The sequence below is a fragment of the Panthera onca genome, chromosome A2, assembly GCF_046562875.1.
Source record: "Panthera onca isolate mPanOnc1 chromosome A2, mPanOnc1 haplotype 2, whole genome shotgun sequence".
NCBI classification, from domain to species: domain Eukaryota; kingdom Metazoa; phylum Chordata; class Mammalia; order Carnivora; family Felidae; genus Panthera; species Panthera onca.
Window position 1 is genome coordinate 121,466,504 of NC_138340.1, and position 13,528 is coordinate 121,480,031.

Here is a 13,528-nt window from a genome sequence, read left to right on the forward strand (position 1 = left end):
CTCTCTTCCTTCCAGGAGCTTACATTCTCTTGGGGCGGGCCGATGTAAACATGATATGGTTAAGGAAACAGCGTGGTATATTATAAAGTGATAAGCTCTATGGAAAAAAAGAAACTTCAGGGCACAGGAAAGGGGACCAGGAGCGCTAGAGTTCGGGGTAAAAGAGACGGGATATGATTGTAAATAAGATGGTCAGGGAGGTCTCATTGAGAAGGTGACATTCAAGTATAAACATTGACAGAAGCGGGGGAAGTAATCATGCCCTCGCATGGCGAAGAGCACTTCAGGCAGAAGGAACAGGAAATGTGTGGTGTGGCCAGAACGGCGAGGAGAGCGGAGGGCAATGGAAGATGTGTAATGGGGGACCAGGCCATGGCGGGCCTCGTGAGCTCTTGACTTTCCCTCTGAGTGAAATGGAAAACCCTGCCAGGCCCTGAGCAGCAGAACAGCCTCTTCTGACCTCTGGACCACACTGGTTGCTATTTTGAAAATGGCCTCCAAGGGGGCAAGGGTGGGGGCAGGGAGGCCAGCCAGGAGGCTGCTGCAGTGATCCAGATAAGAGGCGATTCGGCCTGCGATGGTGAACAGAGGTCGGATTCTGCATGTTTTTTGACCATAGATCCCCACCGCAGGGCTACCAGGTCATTGGACCTGCTAAAACCCGGTGAAAAGAAAGTTGTTTTCGTCAAAGAGGAGAGTAGAACCTAGGAACTCGTGAGTGGTGATTAAAAAACAACAACAACAACAACAACTGAGAAACAGTGCCAGCTAAGGAATGAACTATACTTATAATGACCCAACAGAAAGCACCAAACTGTAAAACCAGAAAACATAATAGAGTCTTTGTTTTTATTCTTTATATCATTAAATTCAATGTATTCATGCAAATTAGCGAGCCTGGCGAGCAAAGCCACGTCATTTATAACTTTATCCTCGTGATTGTGCTGTGAGTGCCGTCCAGAGAAAGAGTGACGGTATTTTAGGAACCATTGCTTCTTTGTCTTCCAAGCTGAACTCGTAACTATTTTAATCCACTGGGAAATGCAAATAAAAGGAGAATAGGAAGGAAAAGAATGCCTGTATTATGGAACTGTTCCTGATCCCCAGGACGATGACATCTTGTGATTTTGAGGATTCAGAGGAGATTGGGTCTTTCTTGTCTTATAGATTCCATCTCTCAGATACTGATTTGGAAAACAAAAGCGGCCAGATGGACTTCCCATCCCTATCTCATGAGAGGAAGGTGAGTTGTACACAGTGTGGAAGGCAATCATCCCTGGCGTGGTGTTTTCATCCTCTCTGAATGTAGCAAAGGAAGTGTTTTGCTGGGAACACAGATTGGATCATCACTTGGTCTTGTATCACAAGTCCGTGTGGGCGGGCAATGAGCACCAGCAACGTTTTCTGATTGACTCCTGTGTGCCAGCCCTCTGCTGTCTCCTTCACCTTTGCTTACCCAGCGTCTGGTCTTTTAAATCAGCCCGATGTTGTTCCTTATTAAGGTGCACACCATCTGTAATAGTCACAGTTGAATGAAGATCTTGCTTTCTGCTCAACTATATCCTCAATGCTCTTCTATTAAGGGGACATTATTCTTAATGGAGGTCCCTCCTAAAAGTGGGCTTTTATTTTAATGTTTATTTATTTTTGAGACAGAGAGAGACAGAGCATGAACGGGGAAGGGTCAGAGAGAGAGGGAGACACAGAATCTGAAACAGGCTCCAGGCTCTGAGCCGTCAGCACAGAGCCCGACGCGGGGCTCGAACTCACGGACCGTGAGATCATGACCTGAGCCGAAGTCGGACGCTTAACCGACTGTGCCACCCAGGCGCCCCAAGGGGACATTATTCTTAATGGAGGTCCCTCCTAAAAGTGGGCTTTTAGAATCGGGAACTAGTCTGGAAGATCCATATGGTCCTGCTTGCCAGGGTTGGGTCGGGGAGCAAATCGTACAGCCCATATCAGACTGTGGGGTAAGAAAGTATGACCCAACTTTCCCCTGAGGAGACTACTATGGATAAATGTCTCAGGTTCTTCTCTGCCAAATACGCTTAAATACTCAAAGCATTCTTACTAATCAGGATCACTATTTCTGGAAATTCTAGCCACCAACAGACAAGAAAAAGAAATAAGTAAACAGCGTGATTATTCTTTGTGAGACTTAATCAGGGAGGGGAGGAAAAAAAAAAAAAAAAAAGCTCAGAAAGAAGCCACTGCTAGAAATCCGCTTTGAGGGAAAGCTAAGAGACCAGCCCTGGCTCAGCAGAGCCTCAGACATCAACTTGCTGACTTATGGTAGACAGGACGTTTATTCTTATATTGAACTTTGTCCACACTCGATGTAAGATCAGAAGAAAGAGAAAAGTTTGTGAACCCTATGTCCAAGAAGAAAACAGAGGGCTGAAAATGAAGGCTTCCTTATTCTTTAACCATCTAAAAAGGAAGTCAGACATTCCAGACCAAGGACTATGGCTACGAGAACTTCGGGTATGCAGCCAAATTTCTCACATTTTTTAAAACTCCATGATGCATGATGATCCTTTGTATGCCTGTCCCTATCACTAAACACACACGTACACACACACACTCACACAGGGATTAGTGATAAACCTTTAATAAGACAAGAGCCTACATGTCTGTTTTCAGGAACAATGACCGTAAGATTGTTGTCCTATCCCACAGGCAGGTTTGAGAAACCCAAAAGTGATGCAGTAGGTGGTAGCAATGACTGAGGTTGCAGTTAGGCTGGATTTGGGAGAATGGAGTGCCAGGTGTTTAAAAATGGATCCAAAATTCTGCTTGGATGTGGCAGACAGGTCCAGCCCATGAGAATGGCTGGGGGAGACAGGGATGGTCACTTGACCTCTGGGGAGGCGACCTCAAAGAATATTAGAATAATTTTTCTTTTGGTTTCAAAATATCTTCTCCATGGCTTTCAGTACATGGATCTTTCTAAGTGTGTCTGAATCTAAGAAGGCTGTTTCATGGCAAGGCATACTTTTCCCCTCGTTGCCATGGAAACGGCACGGTGCTCGTGTATCGGCAGTGTATGTGCACATACACGCGCTGTATATTCATATGTTCTCAGGGAGATGCCTTTTATGCCTTCTCCTTCTGGTGTTCTCTAGAATTTTCAAAGATACATCCAGAGCCAGAAATTATAATTTTACTAATTATTGCCACCCATTTGTTATTATCCCCTTAGCTTTTCATTAAAAATTCTGATGTTAGGGGGCGCCCAGGTGGCTCAGTCGGTTAAGCGTCCGACTTCGGCTCAGGTGGTGATCTCGCAGTCTGTGAGTTCGAGCCCCGCGTCGGGCTCTGTGCTGACAGCTCGGAGCCTGGAGCCTGTTTCAGATTCTGTCTCTCTCTCTCTCTCTCTCTCTCTCTCTCTCTCTCTCTAACCCTCCCCCATTCATGCTCTCTCTCTCTCTCAAAAATAAATAAAGGTTAAAAAAAATCAAAAAAAAAATTCTGATGTTAGGTTTTTCTTCAACATAGTCTCTCCTGGAGGTGAAATAATCTATTATTTGCCCCTTCATCTACCTCCAACTTTTCTTCCACTTCTTAAATGAACATACTGTAGATCTCAATACGTCTAGTTTATTAATTAAAAAAGAAACCTAGGGGCACCTGGGTGATTCAGTCGGATAGGTGTCCGACTTTGGCTCAGGTCATGATCTCCTGGTTCATGAGTTTGAGCCCCACGTCAGGCTCTGTGCTGATAGCTCAGAGCCTGGAGGCTCCTTTGGATTCTGTGTTTCCCTCTCTCTCTGCCTCTTCCCCACTTGTGCTCTGACTCTCTCTCAAAAATAAATAAACATAAAAAAAAAGAGGGGTACCTGGGTGGCTCAGTCAGTTAAGCATCTGACTTCTGCTCAGGTCATGATCTCCTAGTTCGTGGCTTTGAGCCCCATGTCGGGCTCTGTGCTGACAGCTCAGAGCCTGGAGTCTGCTTCAGATTTTGTGTCTCCCTCTCTCTCTGCCCTCCCCCGTTCATGTTCTGTCTCTCTCTCTCTCTCTCTCTCTCTCTCAAAAATAAATAAACACTAAAAAATTTTAAAAAAGAAAAGAAAAAAGAAACCTAGGGGTGCCCGGGTGGCTCAGTGGGTTAAGCATCCAACTCTTGATCTCAGCTCAGGTCATGATCTCACCTTTCATGAGACTGAGCCCCAAGTCCGGCTTCACTCTGACAGCTGGAGCCTGCTTGGGATTCTCTCTCTCCCTCTCTCCATCCCTCCCCTGCTCACTCTTTCACAAAATAAAGAAAACATTAGAAAAAAGAAAGAAACCTAGTCCATATTTTACTCAACCTCTCTGATGGGTAAATGATGCATTTTAGGTACTTCATTCCCTTAACTATTCTTTGTCCAAAATATTTTTAACTGGCAACACAGCGATTCTTCAGAGGAGTGGTGATGAGTCACAAGTTTGAGTGTGGGACTGATGTTGTCTGGTTTCATTTTCAATCTATATAAACTTGAAAAGAAACTAAAGGAATCTCTGATGCAGAGGAGTCATTTATTTCAGCAGGTCTTTCTTGGGCACCTACTCTCTGACCGTAAATGACCCAGTTCCCTTGAGAGCTGATTCTGACGATGTGGAGAATCTCAGGGACAACTTTCAAGCTGGCCGGGCAGCACGGTGTGTGTGTGTCAGGAGACCCGTCCTGGATTTCACCACCGGCTCTGGGCTTTCACTTCAACTGAACTGGGCTGTAGGATGGTAACCTATAAAATGAACGACTTGAATTAGACTCTCGCCCTGGTCCTTTTAGCTCCGTGATGCCATTCCTGTAATTCAGTTTCAGAGCCCGGCCTGATGGAGGTATGTGGTTGATTAGGCAGCCTTAGCAAGGCCCACAGGCTAGGGAGTGACTCAGCTGTGCCACTGGGTGAGGTCTGACACCCTATCAGTCTTCCTGTCCCTTGTTGTACCCATATCTACCCAATGCGTTGGCCTACACAGTGGGATGGCGCTCCTTCCCGAGTGTCCCTCCAAGACCATACCCTCCTCTGCTTTCACCAAACCTGACTGTCCTTTGTCACTCCCCCACTGAATTCCTCAACCTGCTACATTCCTTCACGCCAACCTACCCAGTGGCTTCATTAGCTACATTCAAGGTCCTATTCTTTCATTATGAAGTTACTTTTTGAAGATCCAGACCCTGCTAAAGTCTCCAATTCAGTTCCTACAACTTGCCCTCTCACATGCTTTGCTTTAGCCTCAAGGACAATTCCTGGAACTCACCAAGCTCCCAACTGCCCCGGGCCTTGGCCTATGGCCAGTGCCGCTGCGGCTGCCCAGAAGGGCTCTTCCTGCGCTCAGCCCTCGGTTAACTCCTTCCCACCCTCAGGCTCACTCAAAGTCCCTCCCCAATTGAGCCATTGCTCTCCTCTTCTCCTTCTTGAATCTTACCACCAAGGACAATTTTGTAATCCTTGACTGTCCATCTCCCCCGGTAGATGATTAAACGCCACAAGAGCATTGTGTCATCATATACACAGTGCCTGGCCCACCCGAGATTTAGTGCACGGACGAGCAAACGAATGACAGCTCTTGTCCCAAAGAGGAGACAAATGTTGGCAATCTCAGGCCCCAACCCACGCTGACGGGGGAGAGACATTTTTGAACAGGTCAGACTTGCCTCTCGCCTATATTTGCAGTGCTCACCTGGCTCTTAAAGGACAGACATCAGCAGCAGAAAACCTCATTACTTCCAAAGGTACTGGCTTACCCTACAACTATTTGTCAACAGGAAGGCTCTGACTCACTGTGAAACATTTCTTTACAGAAATCCAAAGCATTTTACAAAGGGGCGAATGTATTGGTGACGACAGCTCTTAGAATATAGAGCACGATGGTAGGAACAGCAGATCGAGATAGAAAAGTTGCGACTTGCTCCCATCTCATGGCGAACCTTTAGTGGAACGAGGACCCGAAGCTAACTTTTGCCCACCAAGTCACTGCCTCTCTGGGCCTCAGTTTTCTTCCTCTATAGATGCATTTCCTCCCTTCCCCCATGTCATTCCTCAATGGACACTGGAACACCATGATTTAATGCAACTCTTCTGAAATCGGTAATGCCCAAATCCCTCCCTTGTATTTAAAAAAAAAAAAAAAAGTATAGACGAATGTCAGGTATTTAAGTACTACACATAAAATAATTTTTAAGTGTTGTGATGTTTGTGACTTTGTCAGCTCTTTAAAAATTGTTATATTCTCTAAATATTCATGTTTATATCTTAAAAAAATCACTCACGGGGCGCCTGGGTGGCTCGGTCGGTTAAGCGTCTGACTTCGGCTCAGGTCATGATCTGGAGGTCTGTGAGTTCAAGCCCCGCGTCGGGCTCTGTGCTGACCACTCAGAGCCTGGAGCCTGTTTCAGATTCTGTGTCTCCCTCTCTCTCTGCCCCTCCCCTGTTCATGCTCTGTCTCTCTCTGTCTCAGGAATAAATAAACATTTAAAAAAAATTTTTTTTTTTAAATCACTCACGCGTGAACTTTTCCTTAAACAATTGGCTGATAGAGTACACGTATTTCTGGGAATACAAAAAAGCATTAGTGCCATTTTTGCAGCCCAGATTGATGCTGGCAGGTTTACAGTTGTCCCACTTGTTCAATTTGTCCTGCCTGAAGAATAGATAGGACTGAGGGATTGCCCTCAAATCTTTGAATGTTTGTTCCAGCTTTAAAATATGGTTTCACATCCTGTTTTTACCATTAAATCAATGCGAATTAGAAAAATCATCCAACCCCTTTATGTGTTAGTTTTTTCGCACGTCACATGTAAAGAGTACCTGGCTCTACTTATGTCCCAAGGGATTTGGCAAAGACTGTCAGAATTAGTGGCCGTGGCCATGCCAGTTCCGTGGAGAGGTCTGACCTCAGGGCAGTACAATGATGTAGGCTTGTCAGGGATCTGTGGCACTTCTGTTACCGGGTGCCACAGAGGATTTCTGGAGTGGAGTTCTGTGGCCTAAGAAGACAGATTTGATGTTACTTTTAGAACAGTGCCTTCCCAGAGGACCAAGTCCCATTGGGTCTGGTCTATAGACAATAAGCAAATTACAGATAAGCGTGCTATATGTGTCTGTGTGCAAGTGTGTGAATGTGCAGGTTACTGTTGGCTGTTCTTCTGAGGTAATTTCCTTCCTCAAATTGATGTTTTTAACATCCATAAAATATACTCATCCATAAGATTCCAAAGTCCGCTTAGAAAACCTGAGCTGGGGCGCCTGGGTGGCTCACTCAGTTAAGCGGCCGACTTCAGCTCAGGTCATGATCTCGCGGTCTGTGGGTTCGAGCCCCGTGTCGGGCTCTGTGCTGACAGCTCAGAGCCTGGAGCCTGTTTCAGATTCTATGTCTCCCTCTTCCTCCTACCCTCCCCTGTTCATGCTCTCTTTCTCTCTGTCTCAAAAATAAATAAATGTTAAAAAAAAAAAAAAAAAAAAAAAAAAACCTGAGCTGAAGGACAACCTTGTTATTGTTTCTTGGATCTTCTATGACCTGGTTTTGTCCATCAATGATTAACTTACTTTGGCTAGCAGGGATAATGCTAAAGTTTGAAAATTCACCTAGCTTTCTAAGTGGAAGGACGCCAACATTTACTGAGCTAAACTGTGTGCCCAGAACTGCTTTGGTGATTTCGTGCCCATTATTGCATTAAATCTTCTTCGTAATGTGATGAGGAAGTATTACGCTCTCTGAAGCTCGAGGAAGACAAGTCACTTGATCAAGGTCCCAAGTTGCTAACCAGCAAAATCTGAATCTGAACCTAGTTTGTCTGAGACCAACGTCCATTGCCTTTTCACCTCACTGGCTTAATCCCCCAAATGAAACCACTAGATACATATTCTAACTTGGAATATGCCTCTTTCATGTTGCAGTATAATTAATGTCAGTGTGATGTTAGTTTCAGGTGTACGATACAGCGATTCAACAATTCTTTACATTACTCAGTGCTCGTCACATCACGATAACTGTACTCTTAATTGCCTTCACCTGTTTCACCCATCCCCCCACCCACCTCCCCTCTGGTAACCATCAGTTTGTTCTCTATAGTTAAGAGTCTGTCATGGGGTGGGGGGGGGGAGAGATACAATTTTGATGTCAATTGAAGGCTATTTTCTGTCTGTAGAGTGTGTGACAGAATCCGAAGAGGTCCCAAGGCCAAGCACCAAGTAAGACCAAATGCCCAAGTCACAATGTGTCTCTGAGAATGCTCCAGAACTAGGTGTAAAACATTCTGGATTATCTCCTCTTTGGTACCACCTATCCTTGATTGTCCCTTTGTCTTTTATTCTCCTTAAGAATAACTAGTGTTGGCTAGATTTCATGACGTCAAAAAACAAATAATTCATTTGCCCTCCAGGGCCATAACCAGTGATTGCCCTTCTAGTCAGTGATACATGGGCCATTGTTTATATCTGATACCTTGTTTTATCTGTGGTCAAATTCTGCTATGAAGATAACAAAGAAAGTTGAACGTTCCGAATTTTACAGACTTCATTGTGAAGAAATTAGCTCAAGAAAAGGCCAAGTCTCTGGGAAGAAAGACCGAGAATCTCTAAGCCCCAGGTTTGCAAGCCTTGGTTAAAAAGGTAGAGTCCTAGCCTGCCTGCCTGAAGGTTCCCATTTAGTAGGTTGGGAGTGGGGTCCTGGAATCAACGTTTTAACAAACAAACCAGGGGATTAAGTACAAGCAAAAGCTGCAGGGAACACACACTGGGAAACAGTTCTAAGGTACATCTCATCCAAGGAGGATATAATTCTTCACTTACTAGGTGGAGGTTTTTTCCTTTCTTTTTTTCTTTTCAGCTGACAGAGATAAAGGACCGCACCTCTTTACCCTAATGCTGAGAGGGAACTACGTGAACCTCCACAAAACAACTCATTTTCTGGGCATGTTTCAATATAAAAAATGGTTAGCTGTGGAGAATTCCAGAGAGCTGAGGTGGGGGAGGGGTGGTAACCAAGGAATGCTAAAGATCCAAGAGAGGACGCCCTCACGAATACCCTTCATGAGGACAAGGAATGTGCTTGGCCCAATCAGTATGAAGGCCATAAATCTGGACTAAGCAGTCACACTAATTCAAAAGTCCTTTGGAATTTCCAGACAGTTCTGTTTTTTATCGAGTATACGAGTCAGCATATCTTTCAAAAGCTGCCTGAAAATGCCAACGCTCTGGCTGGCTGCCATGTTTCTCCAAGGTGACGCGTACCGTGTGCAGGGCTGTCTTCATGGTTGTTTATGGGCAGGGAGCCATTTTGGTTGATCAGCACCTGAGCCAAACCAGTCGTTAAATATACTGAATGCCATCCCTGACTGTGCCAATACCTCTTGGGCAAGTGTTGGCCATGGAGATTCACAAAGAGTGAAGGGTGTAAAGGGTGCCTTGAGAAAGGAGAGCTGGAACCTCAGGCAGGGTGGGAAGAGGAGGGGCAGGGAATACAGAAATACTTAGCTCGCTGTCCCCAATTAACTGGGGTGGCAATCTCTTTAGAGGAGTCAGGGCTGAAGGGCAGGGCGTGGCTCCTGGGGCCTGAGCTGAACCTGATTCAGAGATCATAGTCTCAGCAGTGATCATCTGCAGTGATTGATTACTGATGTCTGCCAAGGGCTCAAGAAGGGCAGTGTATGTGTGGCATGCTTGTTAGCTGGGCTCTAACTGACGTGGAGCTACATTTTGAACTCTCCAGCATTTTGCTGATCTCTCCCTTCAGAAACACACACCAGCTTTTTCTTTCTCCTCATGAATATAAATAGCCATCAACATGCTGCTCGAATAAGAGATTTATAGTAGTTTAGGCAGACTCTCTCAGAGGTATCTGGCCTAATGAGCAGTAAATGCCACTCAGCATATGTCGCTAAAAACTATGAACAGGGAAATCCCTATAAGATAGCTTTCCCTGTGTAGCCACTTATTTTCTTTGCAACAGATGTCCAACGCATCAGGTTCTTTCGTGCCCTGGAACCAACTGTCACCCTCAAATCCCCTGGAGTGGATCATGACTGTGGTAGGATTTATGACATCTGTCACCGGGCTTCACACAGAAGACCTGGTAGATTAATATGAAATATGACTGAGTTCATCAGCACTTTCAGCCATAACTGAGCTCTCTGGAAACATCTGTACCACTTGAGCGTGCTGATGTTCCCAGTTGTGTCCAGCTGAATGGATAGGAAATGGGACCAAATAGGGCACTTATCTCCTTTCCTTATCACACTCCACTGCCTGGATTTTGAACTTTTTTTTTTTTTTTTTTTAATAAAAATCAAATATCCTTGGGGCACCTGGACCACTCAGTCAGTTAAGCATCCAACTCTTGATTTCAGTTCGGGTCATGATCTTACCATGTGGGATCGAGCCCCATGTCAGGCTCCACGCTGAGCATAGAACTTGCTTGGGATTCTCTCTCTCTCTCTCTCTCTCTCTCTCTCTCTCTCTCTGCCCCTCCCTTGCTCACTCTCTCTCAAAATAAATAAGTAAACTTTAAAAAATCAAATATCCTTTTTAAAAAATTGTTTTTAAGTTTACTTTGAGAGAGAGAAAGAGACAGAGTACACAAGTCGGGGGAGCAGAGAGAGAGGGAGAAAGAGAGAATCCCAAGGAGGGTCCGCACTGCCAGCATAGAGCCTGATGCAGGGCTTGAACCCACAAACTGTGAGATCATAACCCAAGCCAAAGTCAAGAGCCAGACTCTCAACCGACTTGAGCCACCCAGGTGCCCCACAAAAATTAAATACCCTTAAATATTAAATCATTTTGATTAAATCATCTTGTTACAAGATTTCTAGAACTTGTGTTTTCATTGGAAAGCACCAGTCTTTGATAATGTAACCAAAGTTTCTAACACCAGAGAGTTTGCTTTACAGTTTGATCTGGAAGTTTTGTGCTTTGGGCTTTTTGGGGGTTGGTGTGCTTATGGTACTGGGTTGAGTTAGTCAGGATTCTCCAGAGAAACATCTATGTATATATATATATATATATGGACTTATTATAGGAATTGGCTCATGGGAATATGGAGGCCGAGAAGTCCCACAATCTGCTGTCTGCAAGCTGGAGAGCCAGGAAAGACAGTGGTATAATTCAGTCCAAGTCAGAAACCTAGGGAACCAGGAGCACTGATGGGCCAGGGCAGAAGAAGATGGATGTCCCAGCTCAAGCAAAAACAGCAAATTCTCCCTTCCTCTACCTGTTTGTCCAATCCACTTCCTCAATGGACTGGATGATACCCACCTACATGCTAAAGACAATCTTCTTTACTCGGTCTACTGATTCAAATACTAATCTCTTCTAGAAACACCCTCACAGACACACAGAGAAATGATGTTTTGCCAGCTAACTGGGCATCCCTTAGCTCAGTCAAGTCGACACATAAAATCAACCATCATATGGCTTGAGAGCATAGATTCTTAAAACTCATTACGATTTAGAGAAATCATACCATTTAGAGAAATGGTATTTGTCAGTTTAAAAAAAAAAAAAAAGCAGTGTGATATTTGATTACTAATGTGAATTGTAGAAAAATGCCATTGAGGAATTGTGTGGCGAAATACCAAGAAGAAACAGCAGCAGGATGGGGAAAAATAGTTTGGGCCATCGAAACTGTTTTCTGTTAAGTGATGTTAAATGACAGTTCCATTTGTTGAGTTATCAATGTGATGTAGAAGGTTAGGAGCCACACCTGACTTCAGATCCGAACCCACCACTTATTAGCAGTGTGGCCTTGGGCTAGTTTTTAAATCTAAGTCTCAGTTTTGTCACTTTTGAAACAGGGATAGTAATAGCTTTTACTTCATGGGATTCAATGAGAAAAGCCAAAGGGAATATACGCGAGGTAACCTAGCACCGTGTCTGGAACACCATAAGTGTGTGTTAAGTGTTAGTCATCATTATTATCATTTATTATCAGCATTAGGAAGAAGGAGCCCTTTCCTCAACGACTTACTTAAATTAATAATCAGGGTAACAACAACAATAGCAAACACACGTCCAGGCCCTTAACACGTATTCAACTACAACCACCCTATGAGGAAGGTACTAATGTTATTATCACCCGTAACTTATAACTGAGGAAACTGGGTCACAGTTGAGATTAAGTATTCACCCGTTTGTGTCTGGCTTACTTCCCTTAGCGTAACATTTTCAATGTTCACCCACATTGTAGCATGTATCAAAGTTTCATTCCTTTTCAGGGCTTTTTAAAAATTCATGCACCTGTTGGGGCACCTGGCTGGCTCGGTTGGAAAGGTGTGCGACTCGTGATCTTGGGGTTGTGAGTTTGAGGCCCACGCTCGGTGTAGAGTTTACTTAAGAAATAAACTAAATTCATTCGTCTGTTGATAGACGCTTGCCTTGTTTTCATTTTCTAGCTACCATGAAAAGGGCTGCTAGGAACATGGGTAAATGAGTATCTGTTTGAGTCCCTGCTTTCAGTTCTTTTGGGTGTATCCCTGAAAGTAGAATTGCTGGATCACGTGGTAATTCTATGGGTAACTTTTCGAGGAAACACAATATTGTTTAGCACCAAAGCTGCACCATTTTACATTCCCACCAACAGTATACCACAGTTCTGGTTTCTTCAAATCCTCATCAACACTTCCTCCTCCTCCCTTTTTGGTAATAGCTATCTCAATGTGTTTTTTAATATACATTTTTAAGTTGTTTTTTCTTAAGTTTATTTATTTTGAGAGAGACAGAGATCGTGTGAGTGGGGAAGGGCCAGAGAGAGGGGGAGAGAAAGAGAGAGAGAATCACCAGCAGGCTCTGTGCTGCCGGTGCAGAGCCCGACGTGGGGCTTGAACTCATGAAACTGTGAGAGCGTGACCTGAGCCGAAACCAAGGTCAGACACTTAACCCACTGAGCCACCCAGGTGCCCCAAAGGTGTGATAGTTAATTTTATGTGTCAGCTTGACTAGGTCACGGGGTGCCCAGATACGTGGTCAAGTTATTCTCCATTCTCCATGTGCCTTTGAGGGTGTTCCTGGATGAGGTTAACATTTAAATCAGTAGACTGAATAAAGCGGATGGCCCTCCCTAATGTGAGCCTCATCCAATCAGTTGAAGGACTGACTAGAAACATAAGACAGACCCTCCCCTGAGTAAGAAGGAACTTCTCCTGCCTAACTGACTTTGAGCTGGGACATTGGTCTTCTGTTGCCTTTGGACTCAAACTGAAACACTGGGTCTTCCTGAGTCTTGAAGCCTACTGGCTTTTGGGCTGGAACTACATTAGCATTCTTGGTTCTCAGGACTTCAGATTTGGACTGGAACTACCATCCACTCTCCTGAGTCTCCAGCTTGCCAAATGCAGATCTTGGGACTTTACAGCCTCCATAATCATGTGACCCAATTCCTTATCATAAATCTCTCGATAGATAGACTGACAGATAGATAAGGGGCAGGGAGGAAGAAAGGAAGGAAGGGAGGGAGGGAAGAAGGAAGGAAGGAAGGAAGGAAGGAAGGAAGGAAGGAAGGAAGGAAGGAAGACACCTCTTATTCTGGGTTTGTCTAGAGAATG